The sequence below is a fragment of the Liolophura sinensis genome, chromosome 13 (assembly GCF_032854445.1).
Source record: "Liolophura sinensis isolate JHLJ2023 chromosome 13, CUHK_Ljap_v2, whole genome shotgun sequence".
In the NCBI taxonomy this organism is placed as follows: Eukaryota; Metazoa; Mollusca; class Polyplacophora; order Chitonida; family Chitonidae; genus Liolophura; species Liolophura sinensis.
The window spans coordinates 19,798,740-19,825,799 of NC_088307.1; the positions used below are offsets into that span (position 1 = coordinate 19,798,740).

A 27,060-nucleotide genomic window follows, 5' to 3' on the forward strand; every position below is an offset into this window, starting at 1 on the left:
CGTCGTTATGACGTCACAGTAAAAGCGTGTACATACATCAAAACGTCATAGTGCGCATGTGTTGTAAAGTCAATATAGGTCAAGACATTGCCAAACATTTCTCATCATACAGGTTAAAAAGACTCTTAAGCTAGCTACTATTTATGAGGATCTAAAGCAAAAAAGCCACTACACGTACATGTTTTTCGGATATATACATATTTCTTACCCAAAATTCTTCCAGAAATGCATAAAGACTATAAAGAATTGATATATTCCATGGGGCTTTGTAACTCTAAATTTGACATAAAGCAGATCCATTTCTACTGTCATTTTATTTAGTATAAGTATATTCTCTTTTCTTCTTTCCCATCCCAACAATTGGGGATAATTACTTACGACTACCACCACCAACCCACTCTTCCCTCTAACACGCGTGTCGATTTGTAGTTAACTATAAACTTACAGATGCAGACTTCTTCACGTAGACGTCTTCAAACAAAAGCTTTGTGCAAAGACAACAGTGCTGATGTTGCTACAGGCAACAGCAGTACAGTGACGTGCGCAGAAAAAATTGTTGACGTCACAGTTTGAACACGTTCTGGTATAAAGTTCTTGATGCGAGGTCAAAAAGGACCGAAATGTCAACTTGGTTTTCTTTTAAGAAATGTGTTTATTACAGTCATACAAGATTTCGGTTATTAAACCAAATTTTTCGGCATGGGCACGTTTCACGCGCCGACAACAGTATACATGCACTTTAGCCGAGTGACAACGGCGTCTCGTGAGCGGCAAATTCGGGGTTCAATTCCGAAACGGGTTACATTATATGCAGATATACAGAGTTTGAAACCCCATATGCATAGATTCATCAACACATTCTTGCGAGAAAGGCCAAAGATAAAACTTTTATCAAAAAAGAATAAAAATAAAGAAAAATTTTGAAAAATGAAGGATATAGCTTTCAGGTAAGAAATTATTATGTATATCCGTCAAATGATAATTTCAGTGGCCTAAAGTACTTTAAACTATAGAAATCAGCAGTTATCAGCATTTCGCTCATGTGCATAGATCTCCATGCGTGTTATCACCTCATGTTCCATACGACGAATCTGGATGCTTGTGACTATATTTTTGTGTTTAGACACCGGCTTGGGGATTAGCACTAGGGAATAAGCAGTTAAAGTGCTCACCTGTCAGGTGCCCGTATACAGGTCTATATACAAACTGAATGTTTGAGACTGCTTATAGGGAGAGTACTGCTTGAGTACGGTGAAAAACACCAAATGAATAAATAAATTCTGCATACACATAAACCAGATTTCTGCTGTTAGAATGTAAGGGTCAACGAAGCTTGATCCCTTTCCATTGTTTTAATGTAAATGTTTATTAAATGTGATGACAACACGGCATTTGACATTGCATATTTCACGCAATGCACATTGATTTTTTTATTTGACTTTTTACGCCGTACTCAAGAATATTTCACTTATACCACGGCGGCTAGCATTAAGGTGGGAGGAAACCGGGCAGAGCCCCGGGAAACCCATGACCACATGCAGATCGCTGGAAGACCTTCCCACTTACGGCCGGAGAGGAATTCAGGATGAGCTGGACTTGAACTCACAACGACCGTTTTGGTGAGAGGTTCCTGCATGGGTCCAATGCTCTTTGAAATCTATTGCTGTTTTAATATTACTTCGATCTACTTCACCCAGGGTGCTGATTTCTTTAAAGTAAAAGAAGGCTAAAATGTGAAGTAAGTTTCATCATACAGACAACTTAAATCTATGCATAAATATATTTTCACCTATTTCTTTTTAGATTTGTGTAAAGCACAAACTTTTAAATTCTAAAGTAGGTTTTATGAACCATATTATTTGGAAGTCTGACGTCACAGAAAGATTTTCCAACTTTAAATCTTGCGTTCAGCGTGATGGGGATAATGCAACGACTGGTTTGACCGGTATCAGTATAATGGCTCGGGCGGGATAGCTAACTTCCTTTCGGTAAGGCATCTCGGTGAAGCAACACTAGATAAAAGAGGTGTGGAAATCCGCCCTGCAATAAGGGGGCGCATAACATGCACTCGAAGGATTCCTTCGTCGAAATATGACTGAAAAATTGTTGTACGACGTTAAACCCCAATCACTCACTCACTCCAACTTTAAATCTCGACACTGAATGTTGTCGTAACTCTTGTAACCCTTGAGTAAAAGATTACTCAGATAATGTTCTCAAAAATTCCTTCATTCTAGTGAGTACCAGGAAAAAAGGTGATGTGACCTCAAGAGTTCCTAGTCCGTGTGACCCATAAAGCCCACCACAGAATTCAAATATTTTAATGCATTTTAAACTCTTAAAAATCTCCAAAATAAATGGAAGTATTTTTACAGTTTTCAGTCGTCTGTATGATGAGAACTTTATATCATATTTTAGCTTTCTTCTAACTTAAGCCGTATTCTTTGTACTCTAGGGCATCAAAGGCGACCGCTATGAAAATACGAGTTTTGGAAAGAAAGCACGAATATAAGGCCCGGGATGGGGTGGGGGGAAGGGCGTGGATTGGCCAAGCTGGTCCGGATGGATATGGATGACGTCATTTATTCCCGAGCACTGACGGAAAATATGTATAAATAGATGGGTTATTAAAAAATGTAAATTATGCACCAAAAATGAAAAAATTTTCTCATTGTTTTCACATATCTTTCTTCATTTTTCATGAAACCATGCTGTTCCTTTTATAGCACCACTTGATGTATCTATTAAGCGAAATAATGGGCCAACGAATCCAGTAAATAAATAACCATTTATATACCTAGATACGCGTGCTGGCGACTTGGTATTTTGTTCATCTCACACAAAACAACATCTTACAATGCAGAAGTTAAAGCTTCAGAGTGAACTGACTTCATTTACAAACCACAATAGCTTGAATTGCTGGTTGCCAAACACAATTTTTTATTTTCTGATATGTGTACATGACAATAATCAGAGTGGCATATAAATGGAGTGCTATAACGGATCTTATTAGCTATCGGTACCTGACAAATTGAAATTACGATATTATGATTTATTATTTAGTCCTTCTTGTTTGCATTAGAACAGTAAATATTGTACACTTTAAATTTAGCAACATTAAAAAAAAATTAAATAGACGAAATAAATTCAAATTCTGGCCGAACGAAAGTGTTGGATGGGTGTTTTGAAGATTGTTCTATATCTTCATTTTTTGAGAGAGCATTTCAAAACGGCTCTTTCATTCTTAACCTTTATGTTACAAAGAAATAAAAGAAAGTCATATAACGATTAAGTTTCATAACCAAATATTTATTTCACTGACATCATGATAGCTGACATGCTCAACACTCTTGTCACACAAAACCTTGAAGATGCACCTGCAGTTTGTCAGGGACCTTCACTCTGGCTGTGGCCTGAAAATAACAAAATGACAATTAAAATTAAAATATGTTTTATTGTTTTTTTTTTTGGACTGAATTTTACTTTCAATACTAGAACTGCAATTATTTAACAACAGATTTAAATCTTGCACCAGAGAGATTCCGGTGCCAACATATGTGTAGTGCTACCCCGCAGTAAGACCATGCCATAGACTCTCCGTTCACACCTCACTACACCAGTAAGTAGCTGGGCTAGCTAAGTTGCTAAGTGCCTAGCAATGGAAATATCGATTTAAGTTTTCAGGTATGACTTGACTTGGGATTCAGCCCCAGGCCCAGGGATCACAAAGCAATCTTAGGCTTAAGACAAAGTTTGAATCATTAAATTTGGTATTTTCCTTTCTGTTATTTTACGTTGTCAAGAAATATTTTCACAATATTACATAAGAAATATCAATTTTAAAGTGATTTGAAATTTTGACTTAAGTGTAAGATCGCATTGTGATCCTGGGCCACGTGTCTTGCTTGTAAAGTACCACTTCTTACATTGCGCTCATATTTATCAAGCAAATTAATACTTTAGTGATAAATTTCAAGTGCTTAGAAAGACAAATTAAGAACAGGAAGAATTCAAACTGTGGTGGGTACATTATTCTGCCAGCAGTAAAGAATCGGTGTACAAATCTTAGACTTCCTAAAGCAAAGCATTTTAACTGTAGCCGTGTTTCAATATTTCACTTAATATAAGAAGTCTTAAGATGCTTGATAAATATGGGTTCTGTAGAATTTAGCTCATCCATCCTTCAGGATTTGTTTCTTTACAGGTTATTTTCCTTTATACTGGCAGGAATGATTTTCTTTGGATTAAGCTTTTTCTGCTGAGCTAATAAAATTATCACAGTTATGAAATACATGAGAAATTTCATACCTCATCAAACCTGTTTTCCAGAAGTGCTGCTAAAACTCTGGTAACATTTAGTACACATCCATGGACCTAGAAAGAATGAAAAAAAAATCTAAACAGTGTTCATTCAGAAGGGAATAACACACTGGAGCCTATTCACGTGTCTGATTTCAATAATGGTAGGAGATAATCCCTACTAACCTAATTTTCACACCCTGTGATCGTTCAACAACAGCAGGAAATAATCCTTATTCCTTCTCTATTTAACCCATTAAATCTTCACACCCAGTGATTGTTCACACCCAGTGATTGTTTACGCCCAGTGGTTGTTCACACCCAGTGATTGTTCAAACCCAGTAGGTGGTACTTCCTGGTATTATATTTATTTTTTGTTTGGAGTTTAACTCTCCTGTCATGTATTTTCTGGATTTTTACTGTCGGTTTATATACAGACAACGAAAACCATATCCGTACCATCATTCAGTCATTCAACTAAAGAATTCATGCTCTTCCACTAACAAAGTTATTTTGACAGTTATCAACAGTTTTAACAATTCTAACACTCAGATAAATAAACCAGAGCCACCTTGAGGTCACAACTTCAAAATCCATGGACAGTGCCAGTGAGCCATGGCGTTTTCAGCAAACTGTAGTCTTTCCAGTTTTGTGTGAGGAATTTCTGGCCAACCTTAAGCTGCAGATTTATTTATATCTTTGATTGGAGTTTCACGTCTTACTCAAAAATATTCCACTTAAACAATATGGGCCAGTATTATGGTGGCAGGAAACCGAGTGTAGCCTGGGGAAAACCACGCCCATCTGCCAGTTTAAACTACAAAGTGAATACATGTACACAAAATAACAGAGAAATGTCATACAATCCTGACCATGTCTTAACCCTAACCTTTTCCCTTCACCTTTCAGGTCATTTTGGTTCGGTATATTCTTTCTCCAAACCTTTCATAATGCTACTTAAATAGTTACAATTGGTTCACATCAAATTACTTCATCGAGGGGTGGAAAAGAGAACTTGCAACTTTCACACTTCGTCTGAACCTTGTGATCAGAGACATCAAATCAAGACTCCATTTTGTTCTCACCATGGCCATATGTGTGGAGCCTCCCGATTGGTCCACGGTGTGGATGTTGAGTCTACGGCTGATGAAGTCACCAAGAACAGACACATGGCCTATCTGCGTAGTGAAAAACAGTAGAGAAATGGCTGTATTTATACTGATCCAGGTGTACAAGTTATATGCACGAATACTTTTCATACGTTTCATTAGTCACAAAGTTTCTTCAAAGTTCTTGTATGTATGCTTGTATGCTTTTTTCAAGGTCACCAAAGTGGGGCCGCCACTGAAGTATCATGCTGAAGACACTAAGTATGACCCCACATCCACTTACATTATACTGACACCTGGTCAACCGGTCCTGTTTCTTTTCTTTAATTTCTCAGCTCTGCACGTCAAGTTAAAAATTTCTTTTGGACACGTACTGATGAACAAAAGTGCTGTACTTTATTCATTGTATAATTTACAAATTTAATAATTATAGTAATAATTCACAACAGACACTGTAACAAAATTCTAAAATTCAATTAATGCACTTTATGATAGCCAGGTGGGGGAGGGGAGGCACTCCCTTTTTCAGAGGATCTGATCAAACCCTAATAAAAATGGCCGAAGCTAAAAAAATTCAGCAAAATGACAGAGAGTTGGATTTGAACTCTGACGTGCATGTAACACCTGTATATACCGTTGGAAAGGCTCTGACCACATCTGTACTTCACTTCTGTACGCTTCTCCCAGATGCAGTTCTGAGGCTGGAATCCGAACTAGCCTGTCAAGAAACACATTTCAAACTGACAACATCAAGACAATTAAATGTAATTAATTCTTCTCTCTTTTTTGCATATGCAGTTTAACAGCTGCTGATGAGTGTTTCATTCTTTTCATATATATGTAAATTTGCATGTATGCTGCAAGTCACTGACAGTCTTGAACATTTGCTATAATTCTGCAACACTATCATTCATTTACTGTAATCCTTCACCTGTTGTACAATTATTGTAATTATCTAACACAGCTGTACATTTACCTATTTTGTCAACACTGCTGTATGTACATTCACTGTATCAATTCAGTATTGTTGTACATTTACTTAACTTGCCAATCATTTTTTTTTACATTTATTTAATTTGTCATTGATGTTGTACATATATTTAAATTGCCAATAATGTACATTTATTGTAATTATTCAACAATGTTCATATTTACTATAACTTTTCAACACTGCTGTATATTTACAATAATTCAATAATGTACATGTATCCTTCACTAGCTATTGCATTTCTGGAATTCTTCTATCTTTGATTTGACTTTACCGTTTACAGCACTAAATAACATCCCACTTCATCTCACCTCACAGGTAACTGTAGTTCACTGCACATTTCCATGGCAACCTTCTCTAACTGACCTCTGGCCTCCTCACAATCGCCAATCGCCTGGCAACCCATGAAAGCATGTGTCTAGGGTAATAAAATGAGAAAGTAACTTGTGATAATAAAGCACGGAACTACAAGAAGGCAGATGACCCAGCAATGATTTATTTATTTATTTGATTGTTAAATTAATTTTAATTAATAACGACTCATGATCCTGAGTCATTACGCTGCGCTAGCGCGCTAACCAACTGACCCACGGAGGATCCCAGCAATGAGTGTGAAATAATGATGGGCCAGACATAAAAATGAAAAGAGATACTAGTATACTGGAAATCAGACAAATCTGAAGTGAGCATATTGAGCTATTCAAAGAAACCCACAGCTGTATTTTCTCAGCTTGCTTAGATTTGAGATCTGTTTCACTCTCTCAATACGTTGAGACTATATCGTCACAATTAAGACAAATATATCTGCTGCATCAAAGGTAATGCTGTATTCCCACATAATGCGGTGATATGAATTCAAAATTACTTTAAGATCATGGGAAGCCTGTTTTCACCGCGTACAGCTTTGACACTGTTTTCACCGCGTGCAGCATAAACGACAGGGCCGAGTTCCAAGTTCGTCAATGTAACAATTGTAAGCCACTAATGTGGAATCTATGCTGGGAACATGGCCGACTCTCAAAGCCAAATGCTATCAGACTTTCAGCATTCCACTACCACTGAAGTTACTGAGCTACTTGTATAAAGCTTCATCAGGTACAGGAAAACATACTGCTGTAGGCTGTGTACGTGGTGAGCAGTCAGCATTCTACTAGTGTTCCACAAGTATTCCTCAGGCATACACCAGACAAACCACAGGTAAGCTAGTGGCTTCCTACTGTGTTGTCATCTTCATCAAACTAAGGGGCTTCTCATCATTGGGGTGGTAGGACAGTGTGTATACCTACAAAATGCAGTGTAGGAACTGTTAACAATCTTAGGGTGTGGCTGCTCAACCTTGGGTGGTAGGACAGTGTGTATACCTGGAAAATGCAGAATGAGAACAATCTCATCTGCTCGGAGATGAGTGTGCGAGCAAATATGGAGCGTTAACGAAGAACGTAGAAATTGAAATTAAATATTGATTATATGACGTGTATTACAGGTGAACTGTGTCCGTCCATTAGTCTTTGTTAAAAGGCAAATCAGTCAGGAATGAGGCGGTGGTTGGTTGAATGGCATTTTCCATTAAAATATGAATTTTTTAATTTCACTTTGCGGTATGTCACAAAAACCTAACAATCTGCTTGAATAAATGGCCTGAATGAACCCAGCTGTGTTGCATGTTTGATGTTGGTGAGTCTCTCTTATTTGTTTCAACTCATAAAGGTGTCATGCATAAACGCCATTCTAGCATAACACAGCTAATGATGGTTTTGGTCACGTTCGCGTGATTTGTCCTCACTCTGCACTTTAGCGGGAACATCAATGGATGCGATGACCTGTTTCTTTTTTCAAAGCTTCTCTTTACCCGATGTCTAGTTTTCTCATTAAATAAATAATGTGTCCTCATGGCTAACAATATTCCTTGCTTTGCATAGATGTATTTAAAAGCTCTGAAATTATACTTCAGAATCAGTAGATTGGACAGGAGCATTCTTGGAGATCTATGGACACCATGAACTTATCTCTGTCATTCTTGTTTCTGATGTCCACAACTCTACTCCCTGTATTGCTGGTGGAAATGTGTAACAGCTTTATCCGCAGACCTGGTAATGATGTTTCTGCCAGCCCGTACAGGACTGTGCCAGACACACCCAGCTTTGTAACATCCCTGACACACTGTCTCAACGACCTGAAGTGTATGTCAGTCTCTTACAGCTCCGAGAGACAGGAAGCCCGGCTGTTTGACAACTGGAATGAGGACACAGGCGGGGAATTTGAGTTGAGAACGAGATGCCCACGAAAACCCAATCATCACTACAGCCGAGCTCTAGATCTGTGCTTCTCATTGGAAGTCAGCACTCGCCTGAGCTGGTCTGAAGCTGCCCTATGGTGTCAAAGCATCGGCAGTATCGTCTGCTGGTTCTCGACACTCGCCAGAAGTTGAACTTCCTGTTACAGTCAGCCCCGAACAATCGGAGGTGGTTTAACCCTTGGTGATATCTTTTACTGGATTGGCGCCACCTACAACGGTACTAACTACATGTGGATAAACGGCGCCGAACTTCTTCCGGATTCGGATTTGTGCACGAGGGAAGGACCGATAAAGAACATGAATTACGATAAAATGGCTTTGGATATCGATGCCACTGATGGCATCATAGACCAGATTTCTTCGGCTAGGCTTTACCCTTTATGTGAATATTAAGTCAAAGACATCAATAATTTCTTCGACTCATTATATGTTATGCTGGAACGACAGCATGCAAATATTGATGATTACAGTCTTCAACAATTTCGATCACTAAAGCACTCTTTTTCTGCGCAATTTATACATGAAATTAGTATAAAAATGATACTAAAATTGATTTGCTTGTCTCACGAAAAATACAAGCTTCATAAAAGCGAGCAAATTATTACTCTAAACCCCATAGTTCTCTCAGAATTGTTTAAAACAGTGCTTGCTGAGGTGGTTGAAACTTCGAAGAATTAGGTAACCCTTTTTTGACAATCGGATTTCATTTTGCAACTGCATTCAGGTTTCATCTCTGCACAGGGGACTCACTACTAGTAACGTTTTAACTTTGTGCAGTCCAAACAGATTGCCTCGATTTACACGTCTATTTATGAGTGACATTTAGTATGAATATATTTACTACCCTTAAGTTCGAGTTGTTTCCTGGTTGGTGGACTAGAATTGGTGGATGTGAGCGTAACAGGAGCTTATACTGGTCCAACAAAAGTGCGTTCCCGTTGGATTAGGATGGCGATTAAGAAAATGTAAGGTAAGAAAGGTTGACTAAGTAGTGGACAGGAAAATACCCAACCATGTTACGCTCAAGTGATTTGTGCTCCATTTATGAGATATGTGTAAAAGCTGTCAGACAAATATCACTCTGCAGTTTTCGCCAAGAGAGTTTCTCCAATATCTGTGAGTACCATACATGAGTGTGTGTCTGTCCTCATTGTTTCTTGTGCCCATAGCTATATTCTCTCTGTTTCAAGAAGACAATCTGTAGTAGTTTCTATTCCTTCTTGACCTGGAAGAGTTTCCAACCCCATGCCAAGAACCTCACATGGTTACTGATTAAGGATTATTGATCCGAACGTCCGTTATGGTTGACAATTGTTATACGAAAGTCTATCTCGACGCCTTGTATGATTTATGCACTTTTTGTATCTGTTTCCTTGTTTTAAGGAAATGATGATATTTGTCATATCTACTGAACTCCTGAGCTCTTATTACAAAATAATGGCTTTTAAAATACGATAACACTTGGCTCATATACAAGTGAGTAATATACTAGATGGCATTGGAGACTTCTGTACGCTGAGTTGTTGTTATTGTATACGCTGATTCGTCTCTGTGGGTGTGGGGAACGGGCGCTAATTGCTCAGTTGTTCTTGACGCCCCCGATGGACCCCTGGCAAACGTAGCCACTGACTGATGTCCTTGCATCTCATATGTTCACCTTTAGTTTATCATGTAGTCGACTGAGAGCAGTGCTTCAACCCGGGCACTCCGGTTTCCTTCAACAAGAATAAAAAAATATAAATGTGTCATCGACGAAAACTTCTTGGTAATAACGTAAGACAACGGTAAAACAGATAATTTGCTTTTGAGGATTTTTTTTACTGGGGTTTAACGCCGTACTCAAGAATATTTCACCAGTGCGACTATGATACAGAGTAAATGGTGGATAAAACCACCATCCTTTGTCAAGTAACTGAAGCACTTTGTCGTTTGTGAAGAATACGCTACACATGTATAAAATAATGACAAAAAATTACCTATAAATGGTATATGGATCTTCGACTCGAACTCTCAACACAGAGGCTGATATGGATTATACCATGTAATGATGATCTACACCATTTGCAACCATATTTCTTTGCTTGTTAGTTGATGGCAATGGCCTGTGTCAGAGACAACCAAGAATAAAGGACTTGAAACGTTCTTTGGTTATTTTGCCCCGCCATGAACGCTATTAACAGTACACCATTAGGCAACTATATATACATTTTTCTACAACGTAGTAACTTATCACCAACGTGTCTTAAACTCAGGTGAATTTACCTTATCACCAGCATATCTTTCACACAAGTGACTGTACCTTATCACCAGCGTATTTTACACATAGTTGAATGCACCTTATCACCAGCGTATTTTACACATACTTGAATGTACCTTATCACCAGCGTATTTTACACATACTTGAATGTACCTTATCACCAGCGTACCTTAGACACGGTTGAATGTACCTTATCACTAGCACATATTACACACAGTTGAATGTGCCTTATCACCAGCGTATCTTACAAGGTAGTTGAATGTACCATATCACTAACGTATCTCACGCACGGTTGAATGTACCTTATCACTAGCGTATCTTACACACAACTGAATATACCTTATCACCAGCATATCTTACATACGGTTGAATGCGCCTTTTTACTAGCGTATCTTACACACTGTTGGATTTACCTTACCAGAGTATCTTAGGCACAATTGAATGTAACCTTATCACCAATGTATTGTACAAGCAAGGTAGTTAAATGTACCTTATCACTAACGTATCTTACAATTAAATGTACCTTATCACCAGTCTATCTTACACACGGTTGAATGTACCTTATCACTAACGTATCTTACACACAATTAAATGTACCTTATCACCAGTCTATCTTACACACGGTTGAATGTACCTTATCACTAACGTATCTTACACACAATCAAATGTACCTTATCACCAGCGTATCATACACACGGGTGAATGTACCTTCTGACCGACAATTTCTACACACAGTTGAAGGCAGCTTATAACTAACGTATCTCACACAGAGGTGAATTCTCAGGTACAACCATCAGCTTTACTGAATGTTCAGGTACAACCATCAGCTATACTGAATGTTCAGGTACAATCATGAGCCTTACTGAATGTTCAGGTACAACCGTCAGCTATACTGAATGTTCAGGTACAACCATCAGCTATACTGAATGTTCAGGTACAACCATCACCTTCACTGAATGTTCAGGTACAGCCATCAGCTATACTGAGTGTTTAGGTACAACCATCAGCTATACTGAATGTTCAGGTACAACCATCAGCTATACTGAATGTTCAGGTACAACCATCAGCTATACTGAATGTTCAGGTACAACCATCACCTTCACTGAATGTTCAGGTACAGCCATCAGCTATACTGAGTGTTTAGGTACAACCATCAGCTATACTGAATGTTCAGGTACAACCATCAGCTATACTGAATGTTCAGGTACAACCATCAGCTATACTGAATGTTCAGGTACAACCATCAGCTATACTGAATGTTCAGGTACAACCATCACCTTCACTGAATGTTCAGGTACAGCCATCAGCTATACTGAGTGTTTAGGTACAACCATCAGCTATACTGAATGTTCAGGTACAACCATCAGCTATACTGAATGTTCAGGTACAACCATCAGCTATACTGAATGTTCAGGTACAACCGTCAGCTATACTGAATGTTCAGGTACTACCATCAGATTTACTGAATGTTCAGGTACAACCATCAGCTATACTGAATGTTCAGGTACAACCGTCAGCTATACTGAATGTTCAGGTACAACCATCAGCTATACTGAATGTTCAGGTACAACCATCAGCTTTACTGAATGTTCAGGTACAACCATCAGCTATCCTCAATATTCGGACCATCAGCTATACTGAATATTCAGGTGCAACCATCAGCTATACTGAATGTTCAGGTACAACCATCAGCTATACTGAATGTTCAGGTACAGCCATCAGCTATACTGAGTGTTTAGGTACAACCATCAGCTATACTGAATGTTCAGGTGCAACCATCAGCTTTACTGGATGTTTATGTACAACCGTCAGCTATACTGAATGTTCAGGTACTACCATCAGATTTACTGAATGTTCAGGTACAACCATCAGCTATACTGAATGTTCAGGTACAACCGTCAGCTATACTGAATGTTCAGGTACAACCATCAGCTATACTGAATGTTCAGGTACAACCATCAGCTTTACTGAATGTTCAGGTACAACCATCAGCTATCCTCAATATTCGGACCATCAGCTATACTGAATATTCAGGTGCAACCATCAGCTATACTGAATGTTCAGGTACAACCATCAGCTATACTGAATGTTCAGGTACAACCATCAGCTATACTGAATATTCAGGTGCAACCATCAGCTATACTGAATGTTCAGGTACAACTGTCAGCTATCCTCAATATTCAGGTACAACCATCAGCTATACTGAATGTTCAGGTACAACCATTAGCTATACTGAATGTTCAGATACAACCATCAGCTGTAGTCAATGTTCAGGTACAACCATCAGCTGTAGTCAATGTTCAGGTACAACCATCAGCCAAACTGAATGTTCAGATACAACCATCAGCTGTAGTCAATGTTCAGGTACAACCATCAGCCAAACTGAATGTTCAGGTACAACCATCAGCTATCCTCAATATTCAGGTACAACCATCAGCTATACTGAATGTTCAGGTACAACCGTCAGCTATACTGAATGTTCAGGTACAACCATCAGCTAAACTGAATGTTCAGGTACAACCGTCAGCTATACTGAATGTTCAAGTACAACCATCAGCTTTACTGAATGTTCAGGTACAACCATCAGCTATACTGAATGTTCAGGTACAACCATCAGCTATACTGAATGTTCAGGTACAACCATCACCTTCACTGAATGTTCAGGTACAGCCATCAGCTATACTGAGTGTTTAGGTACAACCATCAGCTATACTGAATGTTCAGGTGCAACCATCAGCTTTACTGGATGTTTATGTACAACCATCAGCTAAACTGAATGTTCAGGTACAACCATCAGCTATACTGAATGTTCAGGTACAACCATCAGCTTTACTGAATGTTCAGGTACAACCATTAGCTATACTGAATGTTCAGGTACAATTATCAGCTATACTGAATGTTCAGATACAATCATCAGCTCTACTGAATGTTCAGGTACAATCATCAGCTATACTGAATGTTCAGATACAGCCATCAGCTATACTGAAAGTTCAAGTACAACCATGAGCTTTACTGAATGTTCAGGTTCAACCATCATCTATACTGAATGTTCAGTTACAACCATCAGCTTCACTGGATGTTCAGGTACAACTATCAGCTATACTGAATGTTCGGGTACAATCATTAGCTTCACTGAATGTTCAGGTACAACCATCAGCTATACTGAATGTTCAGTTACAACCATCAACTTCACTAAATGTTCAGGTACAACCATCAACTATACTGAATGTTCAGGTATAACCATCATCTTCACTGGATGTTCAGGTACAACCTTTAGCTATACTGAGTGCGCTCAGCATCATTCAGATTCAGATTGGTTTTGTACACCGTTGGACTAATGATGGACAGAAGGAACCATAATCAACTATTGTGAAGACAAAAACAGCTGGATCCACCCAAACAACAAAGTGAAAAATGAAAAGTGATTCGAAAATGGTGGATTGTGAAGTTCAGATGTTGTGCCAGTTAATGCATGGGTTCCATATGTGTTGATGGCAATGTTATGTTCTTTACTATTCCCGCATAATGCGATGATAGGAATTCAGAATTACTTTATGATCATTGGAAACCTGTTTTCACCGCGTACAGCTTTGACACTTTGAGGACAGCATAAACGGCAGGACCAAGATCCAGGTTCATGAATGTAACAATTCAAAGCCACTAATGTGGAATCTATGCTGGGAACATGGCCGACTCTCAAATCTAAATTCTACCAGACTTTCAGCATTCCACTACCACTGAAGTTACTAAGCTACGTGTATAAAGCTTCATCAGGTACAGGAAAACACACTGCTGTGGGCTGTCGGCTGTGGGCTGTGGTGAACAGCCAGCATTCTACTAGTTTTCCACAAACATTCCTCATTCACTGAATTTTCAGGTAGAGCCATCGGCTATACTGAATGTTCAGGTACAACCATCACCTTCACTGAATGTTCAGGTACAACCATCAGCTATACTGAATGTTCAGGTACAACCATCAGCTACACTGAATGTTCAGGTACAACCATCATCTATACTGAATGTTCAGGTACAACCATCAGCTATATTGAATGTTCAGGTACAACCATCAGCTTCACTCAATGTTCAGGTACAACCATCAGTTATACTGATATAAGTTATGTTCTTTACCATTCCCACATAATTCGATGATATGAAGTCAGAATTACTTTAAGATCATTGGAAACCTGTTTTTACCGCTATAGCTCTGTCACTTTGAGGACAGCATAAACGGCAGGACCGAGATCCAGGTTCATAAATATAACAATTCAAAGCCATTAATGTGGAATCTATGCTGGGAACATGGTCGACTCTCAAATCTAAATTCTACCAGACTTTCAGCATTCCTCTACCACTAAAGCCACTAAGCTACTTGTATAAAGCTTCATCAGGTACAGGAAAACATACTGCTGTGGGCTGTGGCCAGCATTCTACTAGTGTTCCACAAACATTCCTCAGGCATACACCAGACAAACCACAGGTAAGCTAGTGGCTTGTTACTGTGTTGTCATCTTCGTCAAACTAAGGGGTAATAAGGTGATGATCCACTGGTTCAATACAACTTGTAAACGTAATGTTTACAAGCAAGACAAACTTGGAGCAGGGTTTCTTTATTCATTTGATTGGTTTTATACCCCGTACTTAAGAATATTTCACTTATACAATGTTTTGGTGAAGTATTTCAGGAGAGCAAGCAGCTAAAGTGAAATTGATTTTTTCCATCGTTACACTGAAGTATGTTATGATTTTCAATAATCATCTAGAGACATGTTTACATGGGTTGAAATTTTCCCATTTCATCAATGAAAGTAAAATTTTTTATATTTAATTTAGAAAGCATTCAGTATCTTTTGACCCAGAAACAATCTCCGAGATTTTTTCTTCTGGAAGAAGAATGTTTCTTATTTCATGAAATATTTTGTTACAAGTATAAGAGGCAAATTTATAAGATGTTCAAAATGGCATTAGAATTTAAGCAGGGCATTAAATTTAGTCCACAGTAAAATGCCAATTTGTTGACTTTTGATGGTGGAATTAAAATATAAACCTTGTTTAACTTTCAATACACACCTGGTCCCACAATAACAACCACTATGATTATTATTTTTTTTTCTCAGTTGAATTTACAAAATAACATGTTTTATCGCCCTGACTTACCTTTTGGGGAATAACTTCGACCAATGGAAAAATAGCGCAGTGGTCGAGATGAAGAATCTGTCAATGTTTTAGTTAGGAAAGCTGGAATATCAGAGAGTTAACATAGATGTATACAAAGACAGACTCTCCATGTAGTATGGGTGTGCCAATTAGACTTTCGTACATTAGTGGTACTACCTCAACCACTATCATAATTCTAAAGACACCACATATGACTCCAAATTACTCACAAGAACTGACACGTAATTAAACACCTGACCCAACGCCAAAACTTTCACCAGACATTCCACAAATCACACTCCACCAGAAGTGACATATCGATTCACAAGAACCTAAATATGACGTTCTAGTTTGAAGCCAGCCATTATATCTAACTAGGTACAACATATTATTCTCCTGAACAAACACCACGTATACCTCCAAAAACAGACAGCAGAAATCTAGATACCAGAAATAAGACTTTCGGTCAACACCAGTGTGGGAACAGTTAGCATTCTTAGGGTGTGGCTTCTCATTCTTGGAGTGGTAGGACAGTGTGCATACCTGGATAAAGCAGTTTGAGAACTCTTAGCAATCTTAGGGTGTACCAATCTTCGGGCTTTTCATCCTTGTTGATGAATATGCATGGTTAAAGGGTACATTGTATGTTGTATAATCAGTGTCAGTATTGTCATCACCAAGCCAAAATGTAGAACTTGATCGATGTCACTGAGGTGAGGGTTTGTAGAAAGAACTCCCCAATAAATTCTTCTTTCCAATGTAAAGTATTGTACAAGTGTGCCTAAAATATTTAATTTCCAGAAGCACTATTCAAAAACGGTAGGGGAAATAATCAATACAAGTATTTATTTGAAATATTTTTTTTTTCATAACTTTTTTAAATTTAATATCTTTGTTTTACCACTAAAACTGAGACATCTTATAAAGAAAATGCAATATACTGTATTACTTCCACCCTTTCGCTTTTTTGCAAGGTGTTTATTCAGGTATTTTATAAAGGCGTTAATCTGTGCTGACCGATAGAATTATACTTTTTGTAAAGCCCTGAAACTGGCCAATCCAACCAGTGTAGTTTTGTCTGCAAAATCTAATTAAAATGGGCATAATTTACACCGAAAGTTTGAAGGGGGATCAATCAGTGTAGTACTTATGTGGTTAAATCAGCTCAGCCTTTTTTCTTTTTGTCTTTTACTGTAATGGCTGTCTTTTTTCCTTTCATTGAAATGATGGGCGGTACAAGTATTTATTTTTGGCTTATATTACACAAATACTGTTATTCAGTAGGCATGAATGTGTACAAATTTGTACAGATTATTTATACCGCGATAATATCTATTGCCATTTTAATACCAATGCCTGAGGCAACCTGTGATAATATTTTTTTTGATATACAACATGTTTTGGTAGAAAATCACAAAAACATTGTGACTGGGTGAGGCATCATGTCTGGTGTCAGTATAACACTGTGACTAGGTCTGGTGTCGAAACAACACTGTAACTGGGTGAGGTATCTTGTCTGGTGTAAGTATAACACTGACTGGGTGAGGCATCATGTCTGGTGTCAGTATAACACTGTGACTAGGTCTGGTGTCGAAACAACACTGTAACTGGGTGAGGTATCTTGTCTGGTGTCAGTATACTGTGAATGGGTAACACAAACTGGGTGGGACATCATATCTGGTGTCAGTATATCACTGTAACTGGGTTTGACATGTCTGGTGTCTGTATTACACTCTGACTGGGTGGGACACCTTGCCTGGTGTTACCATAACAAGGTAGCTAGGTGGGGCATCATGTCTGGTGTTCGTCTTGGATATCATGTACACTGCTGGTCCATGGATCGTTAGATTTGTTGAACTAGGATATCCTTCTAAAGAATCGTAATAAATAACACTGGCAACCGAGTTGAGCGCATCAGAAAGTCAGAAACTTTCCGACATAACTCAGTCCCGTTGACGATCAAACTAGATCAGTCCCTGTATCCCAGAGAGCATCCGCCCCATGGCTTATGCTGGATTGTTGTTTCTATTTATTTATTTATTTGATTGGTGTTTTACGACGTACTCACATGTTCAACACATACTGTGAAACATGAATGTTAATTGTCGTGCCATTTTGTATGTAAGGCAATGAGGAAAGAAATTTGATACACTGCATATGTCTGCCAATCAGACAACACAACACTTTTCAGGCAATAAGGTAACAGCTTGGACACATGTGAGCCAATCAGGCATGGCGGGTAAGAAATTCCAATTCAACCAATCGGGACAGGTTGTTCTCCTCGAAGCATGCCTACTCCTCTCACCTTTACATCCCAAATCACCATTTAATTATTGTCTTACACCTGAGTAAATATAACAATGAAAAATTTGAACAAACACTGTATTGAGGATAAACAAATATATATATTTGTAAAATTCATATGAAAATGTATACATTTTTGTACATTTATAAACAATTAAAAATGTATAAATCTTTCAGAAAACAAATCACATTTGGCACATTTAATAATAGTATAAGAACTTCTTCAAGTCTTCAAGATCAGTCCATTTTGTAAAGTGGTGAATATAATAAAGTATAGGTGTAAATATATTTACTGTACTCTAGACAAAAAGATCAGTAGAAAATTGATGATTAAAATTGCCTCCCAGAACTTTGTTCCTTTCAAATAATTCTTCCATGCAGCTCAATTTTGATTAGTTTGACTTACAACTAAATTTAGTATTCCTGTTCTCAGATGCCTCATTCCTCATCCTGTCGGCAGTTCCTCCTCACCATTCAGGATTCCACTTGCACCCATCTCACCGTTCCTTATTTCCCGCTGACACACCTGTATACCCAGGTACTTATTCCCAATGAACTGGTGAGCTGCATGTATGCCCTGAATGTGAGAGTGGCCCCCATACACTTCCCCAGGGGTTTACGGGCAACCCAATGCCGCGCCAGGGACCCCCAAGGCACCTCTCATTCACACACTTTGCGTTTACGGGTAAATCAATGCCACGCCAGTGACCCTCCATCCACACACCCACTCCAACACCCTCACATGTCAGCACAAACAAAAACCCAACAGATCAGTGGATCTAAGGAACTAAGTATAGAGAATGGCCAATCAGGAAAATGGATGGATTGCTGAGACTTTGGTACCGGTGAACTTAAAGTCAGCAACAATCGAACAGGGGAGGGAATTGAGGTCAGAGGGAACAAGAAAAGGAATTTTGAGTCCAAAAGCAGGACTTGTGGTGTGTGCTGAAACTTTGAAGATAAACACGCCAATATTTAAGCCTGCGAGCTGGCAACAGGGACAGAACTGGGAGACAGCTTTAGTTTAGATTTCAATGCAGTGGATATTTCAAAGGTTATGGGTTGAATTAATGTTCTTGGCTAGGTGAAGCCGCGCAGCCAAAAAGTCGCCTCATGACAGACCCCAGCTTCTTCTTGAATGAGCGCTTCTTTGGCTCAGTGGTAATAGCGGTGTCTGCAATCGATAAAAATTAACATTAGTCATCTGACATTCTCATTGATGAAATACATCTAATAATATCTGGACCATCATCGTTGCTGATTGGCTGGAGTAAGACAGAAGGTAACTACAGGTTACATCCAAGTTCATCTTAATTTTAGGCATGGCATCAAGCCGCATGCTACAACCCAGGAAAACCTCTCTCCACTCTTAATGGATCGGTGTCAATTTTGTATCCCTGTAAAGGCATTCCACTGGGTGTAAAAATCAAACAAGACAAACTTCACAAAAACTGTTAAGCTGTGCTGGATGAATCAATCAGAATCAAACAAAATGTGTCACTCCTCTGATCTATACTCAAGTGAATTTTAATCCTTTGAACCAACCAAGACAGCCTGAGGCTCTCTGTGATCTGCGGGACATTCAGTTTATTTACCTGGTACTTTTGGCTGTTCGTCGATAAGCATAGGCAGTGATTCATGTTTTTCTTCAGTCTGAAATTGTAAAGTAAGTATGTAAGTAAGTATTCCACAACACAAGTATAAAGTCGGGTGCTGCACACATACTTCACCTATGTATCGTCAAAAAAAAGAAGCAATATGTCTAAAATTCAAAGGCAAAAAGAAACCAGCAAAGGTAATTTACAGTCTATGATTATTATGAAGGGTATTCTTGAAATATTGACATGTACATTTATAATTTAACATTTTTGCACCACCAAAATCTCCAGTGAGCTGCACCCCCTACCCAGTTTCCACTTACCAATAAAAAAAAACAACCCTCATACCATTTTAACTACATCACACCATGTAGGATATCTCACCTTAGTGACCACACCCCCTCGGGGTCTACCTGTCTCCTTAGGCTTGTGGACAGGGATGTTCTGCGCTTTCTCAAAAATCTTGTTGAATAAAATTTCCACACAGTCAGCTGAAAACAAAATTGTCCAAGAATTGAGAACAGAAATCTTATTATAAACAGGTTTTGTTTTGTTTGACAAGAAACAATTAGTGCGATTTAAATTTGTAGGTAAATGCATTGACGTGGAAACATTTCCTTCCTTCTTAAAGGTTGTTTCACTGTTACTGCTGTGTGTTTTGTGTCAGTCATTATTGTCAGCCTGTCAGATACAAGTAAAACCAGGATAACCTTGACCAGACCTGACCTTGACTTACCATTGGGATCTGTTTAATGTTACTTGACAAATCATCAACATGATAAATACTGAGCAATGCTCACCTTCCATTGGTGAGCTAGATCCAACGCAGAAGACGCTGTCGGGAAGGGGAGAGAACTGCGGTGTTCTCCAGGCAGTGATGTCAGCTTTGGCGTGGCCTTTGACAGGCAACTGATAAGTAAAAAAATAACAAAACTACATTCAGTTAATTATTTGTGCGATTAGATTATCAAAATCTCAAATTTACAAAATTTTTCCAAAATCAAGTAATATCAAACATACTACCCTTCTAAACAAAAAAAAAACTAAACAGATAGCATCAACCTTATAAACAATATCTAAACCTAGCTATTAAAGAGCAGCTCAACTTTGTATAGAATAGTATCAACTTTCTAAAAAATAGCTCAGCCTTCTAAAACTTAGCTCAACATTCTCAAGAGGAGCTCAACCTAACAAAGAATAACCTCAACCTTACAAAGAATACATTTTACTTTGAATACAAAGAATAGTTTAATTTTCAATGAATATCTAAACCTTCTAAAAGAACAGCTTAACCTTCCAAATAAAGAGCTCAACCATTTTAATATCAACAAAACACACCACTCTTTCGTTACTGGTTACAAAAAAAAAAAAAACGCCCAGCATTTGAACTGACATGTCCTTTCAAGCTACTTAAGGATAGAAATTCTACCACTTACAGGTCTATCCATCCTGTCAAGGTAGTCCAATGACAGCCCAAGACCCCTGGCATGTCTGGAGTGAGGCCCAGTAGGATAACCTGTGGAATGGCACACACACATTTTCAGACAAAATAAATTTGAGAAAAAGAGTGAATGCAATTAAGACAAATTCAATTAACACTGTAGGGTACTTAAAATTTGATCCAAAATACATAATTTTGGATTTCAGTACAAAAAAGAAAGAAAAAAAATGAACATGAAATGTAGACTGTTTACTTACTTTGGGTCTGGGAAATGACTCTTGAAGATTTCTTCACATTTGGCTGTTGAAAATAAAATAACATACAAGGTATTAAAACCAGATGTGAAATTTGCACATTTAATTACCATTCTATTAAATGATGATGATGATGAGTGATGCTGAGTTATCTATTGAGTGTATACATTCTGATATCTATTAATACATATGGAATAAATGTGCTCATAGATATACTTCTAGGACATATTTCATGGACATACCTTGGGGCGATGTTGTTGCCAATCCTCTGGCCACAAAGGCACAGGTGTAAATTTTACCTGGTAGACTGAAACAGACAATTACATCACAGATTTCAGAAAACACAGGTATGCAACACACGATTTTGATATATATTTGTGAATGTTTTAATGTACTTGAAGATAAACCCAAGGGTTGTGATAAGATCAGAAAAGCTTGTATTATACAAAATGAAATATGTGTGTACAGCTTAGGGCTTATGCTACATATAAAAGCTAAAGATTTGAAATCTGCACCTAAAATAAGCATTTATTTAATAGGTAAGCGAATGTATAACTGGTCTATATATAATTGCATGTATTAAAACAAACAGAAGATAATAAAACCCCATAAGTCTAGCTAAGTGTACATCACCCTAATTTGGTCTTGTTCACAACACCTGGAATATTTTTTTCTCATTGTTCTGTAATTGTTTACTCACCACATTTACTGTCTGTCGCCGCTCCCACCTGACGGAGTGCGAAAAACAATTCCTTGTGGAAGAGCTGCAGATTTGAGAAATAAACACATATAACAATAAACGGCTGTCATGGTTAATTTGATAAAAAAAAAACATCTTTTTCAACACAAAATTCTTCATTTATCTTTACCACTTTTCATAAGTATTTCTAGTTCCCTAGTAGGTTTCTTTATACATAGAAACAGATACTATACATATACACTCTTGTAAAGTGATAAAAGATAAGGCTGATTTTACCTTTTCTTTAAACAAATATTTACATGATTTACAGACAGATTAATTACACTAATTACAGGTGTAACATACCGGAGATTTTATTCCCATTGGCTGGCTTGGCGTAAACACGGATGTAGGCAGCACACCTTTAGGGTGGAAGACCCGACCCCTCAGGGCCCAGCCCAGACCAAAGCCCAGGCCATCCAGGCACTTCAGCCTGGGGCCACCAACCACGATCTCATAAACCTCTGAGGTGAGGTTCCCGGGAAACCAGTCCCCGTCGTCAGATGGCTGTAACAAGGTTTGTTTTTGGTTTTGGTGATCATTTTCACAGTTTTATACTGGTATAACAATTCTATGAATTTCATATAGACCACTATTTTTATAATACACATAAATTTTATCAAAAAAAAATATTCCTTTATTGAATTTAAATTAGTTACACTGAAATATTTTTAACTTGATCTACACAGAACAGAATAGATACATTGATTTACATATAACATATATGCAATGTGCATAAGGTTACATAACCCACATACATTACCCACAGCAATATCAAGAGCCAGTTTACAATGTAGTTTTGTAAAATGTTTGACCTCCCAAACAGGTTAATTCAAGTATTCAAGCAATTTTTTTCATTCACAGGCATAATTCTGATGCTCAGTCAGAATTAAAGGATCGTTTTGAATTCCATTTCATAAAATGTCTTTACACACAGCCACAATGTCACCTTTAAAGTTTGGGATCTGGACCTTTATTTTTCTCCCTAAATATGACCTTGTTACCAAAAACAAATAGTGGTATAAAAGGGATTTTATGTGTAGGCCAACTTACTGTAAACATAGCCATGGTAGGGACCTCTTCACTCCAACCCAGGTGACTCAATCGGGGGTTTACCTTCTTTTCTTCCATCTCAATCTTTAAATCTGAAGATATCATCATGTTAACCTCGTCAGAACTCCTTTCTAATTTTACAAAGATGAAAAACTGACAACTAAAATTACACTACGCATCATTACAATCTACAAGATGCGAAAAAAATCGGGTTCGATAAAAAACATTAATAGTTCCCTTTTTCGTTACACGAAGTCTTTTCCCGTAGACCAGAAAATTGTTTGATACAGGTACAAAATTATTCCCCTCCTTCCTGACCTTATTACTTATGATGTACTTACCTGTGGTTATATCTTGTAGACCCAGCCTAATTTGCAAAACTTCTACATCCACAAATCAACAGACCCGACCCCATTATTTCCAGACAACCAGTGCCAGCCTTTAAACTACAGAAACACCCTTCCAAGAGACGAAGAAGCTTTTACCCTAACCCTCCCTCCACCACAAATCTTCCTCATCCCTTTGGCACTTAATTATTTCCCACATCTAAACGTAAAATGACAACAAACTTACAGTGTCTCTCGTAGTCGAGTGCAACAAAACTGTGTGTGATGACAAGATCTAACGTTGCTGTAGGCAATACAACCTTATGACATGCGCTTTAGAGCGTATAACACGTCACACCATTGTCAACGTCACAAATTCAACTTCCTGTGTGACACGTCGTTATGACGTCACAGTAAAAGCGTGTACATACATCATAGCATGTGTTGTAAAGTCAATATAGGTCAAGACATCGCCAAACCTTTCTCATCATACAGGTTAAAAAAGACTCTTAAGCTAGCTACTATTTATGAGGATCTAAAGCAAAAAAGCCACTACACGTACATATATACATATTTCTTACCCAAAATTCTTCCAGAAATGCATAAAGATTATAAAGAATTGATATATTCCATGGGGCTTTGTAACTCTAAATTTGACATAAAGCACATCCATTTCTACTGTCATTTTATTTAGTATAAGTATATTCTCTTTTCTTCTTTCCCATCCCAACAATTGGGGATAATTACTTACGATTACCACCCCCAACCCACTCTTCCCTCTAACACGTGTGTCGATTTGTAGTTAACTATAAACTTACAGATGAAGACTTCTTGAAGTAGACGTCTTCAAACAAAAGCTTTGTGCAAAGACAACAGTGCTGATGTTGCTACAGGCAACAGCAGTACAGTGACGTGCACAGAAGAAATTGTTGACGTCACAGTTTGAACACGTTCTGGCATAAAGTTCTTGATGCGAAGTCAAAAAGGACCGAAACGTCAACTTGGTTTTCTTTTAAGAAATGTGTTTATCACAGTCATACAAGATTTCGGTTATTAAACCGAATTTTTCGGCATGGACACGTATCACGCGCCGCCAACAGTATACATGCACGTTAGCCGAGTGACAACGGCGTCTCGTGAGCGGGAAATTCGGGGTTCAATTCCGAAACAGGTCACATTATATGCAGATATACAGAGTATGAAACCCCATATGCATAGATTCATCAACACATTCTTGCGAGAAAGGCCTTAGATAAAATTTTATCAAAAAATATTTTTAAGAATAAAAGAAAGAAAAAAATTGAAAAATGAAGGATATAGCTTTTAGGTAAGAAATTATTATGTATATCCGTCAAATGATAATTTCAGTGGCCTACAGTACTTTAAACTATAGAAATCAGCAGTTATCAGCATTTCGCTCATGTGCATAGATCTCCATGCGTGTTATCACTTCATGTTCCATACGACGAATCTGGATGCTTGTGACTATATTTTGGTGTTTAGACATCGGCTTGGGGATCAGCACTAGGGAATAAGCAGTTAAAGTGCTCGCCTGTCAGGTGCCCATATATAGGTCTATATACAAACTGAATGTTTGAGACTGCTTATAGGGAGAGTACTGCTTGAGTACGGTGAAAAACACCAAATGAATAAATAAATTCTGCATACACATAAACCAGATTTCTGCTGTTGGATAGTAAGAGTCAACGAAGCTTGATCCCTTTCCATTGTTTTAATGTAAATGTTTATTAAATGTGATGGCAACACAGCATTTGGAGTTTAATTTTGACATTGCATATTTCAGGGACTGCACATTGATGTATTTATTTGACTGATTTTTCACGCCGTACTTAAGAATATTTCACTTTTACGACGGCGGCCAGCATTATGGTGGGAGAAAACCGGGCAGAGCCCCGGGGAAACTCACTACCATGCGCAGATCGCTGGAAGTCCTTCCCACTTACGACCGAAGAGGAATCCAGGATGAGCTGTAATTGAACTCACAACGACCGCATTGGTGAGAGACTCCTGCATGGGTCCAACGCACTTTGATCTCTGTTACTGTTTTATTGCTTTAATGTAAAAGAAGGCTAAAACGCGAAGTAAGGTTCATTATACAGACAACTTAAATCTATACATAAATATATTTTCACTTATTTTAAAAATATTTTTGTGAAAACAGCTAAAGCCGTTTGATGTTTTTAAATTCTAAGGTGGGCTTCGTGGACCATACTATCTGGAACTCTGACGTCACAGAAAGATTTTCCAACTTTAAATCTGGCGTTTAGCATGAAGGGGATAGTGCAACGATTGGTTGACCCGTATCAGTATAATGACTCGGGCGGGGTGGGAAACTTGCCTTCGGTAAGGTGTCTCAGTGAAGTAACACTAGATAAAAGAGGGGTGGAAATCCGCCCTGCAACAAGGAGGAACATTACATGCACTCCAAGGATTCCTTCGTCGTCATATGACTGAAAAAATTGTTAAGTACGATTTTAACCCCAACCACTCACTCACTCACTCCATCTTTAAATCTCGACACTAAATGTTGTCGTAACTCTTGTAACCCATGAGTAAAAGATTACTCAAATAATGTTCTCAAAAATTTCCTCATTCTGGTGAGTACCAGGAAAAGAGTTCCTAGATAGTCAGTGTGACCCATAAAGCCCAAAACAGAATTCAAAGATTTTAATGCATTTCAACAGTCAGTTTTCTGTCGTCTGTATGATGAGAAATTTACATCATATTTTAGCTTTCTTTTTCCTTAAGCCGTATTCTTTTGTACTCTTGAGCTTCAAAGGCGACCGCTATGAAAATAACAGTTTTGGAAAGACAGCACGAATATGAGGCCCCGGTTAGGGTGGGGATTCGCCAAGCTGGTCGGGATGGTTATGAATGACGTCATTTATTCCCGAGCATTGACGGAAAATATGCATAAAATAGACGGGTTATCAAGAAATGTAAATTTTGCACCAAAAATGAAAAAAATTTCTCATTGTTTTCACATATCTTTCTTCATTTTTCTTGAATCCACGCTGTTCATTTTATAGCACCACTTCATGTATCTTTTAAGTGAATTAATGGGCCAGCGAATCCAGTAAAAAAAAAAGCATTTATATACCTAGATATGCGTGCTGGCGACTTGGTATTTTGTTCATCTCACACACACAAAAAAAAACATTGTATATTGCACGAAGTTATACCTTCAGAGTGAACTGATATCATTTACAAAACTTCACAAT

At 38.0% G+C, this 27,060-nt stretch overlaps 1 long non-coding RNA gene across 1 annotated transcript; it reads right to left on the reverse strand.

Annotated features, from left to right (window-relative positions):
* Positions 1-3,025: 3,025 nt before the first annotated feature.
* Positions 3,026-5,480, reverse strand: LOC135481103 (uncharacterized). The gene is made up of 3 exons (XR_010445972.1): positions 5,385-5,480; positions 4,309-4,374; positions 3,026-3,413 (listed from the first exon to the last, which is right to left on the reverse strand). It is a non-coding gene; the product is annotated as an uncharacterized LOC135481103 (long non-coding RNA).
* Between the last annotated feature and the right edge of the window lie 21,580 nt (positions 5,481-27,060).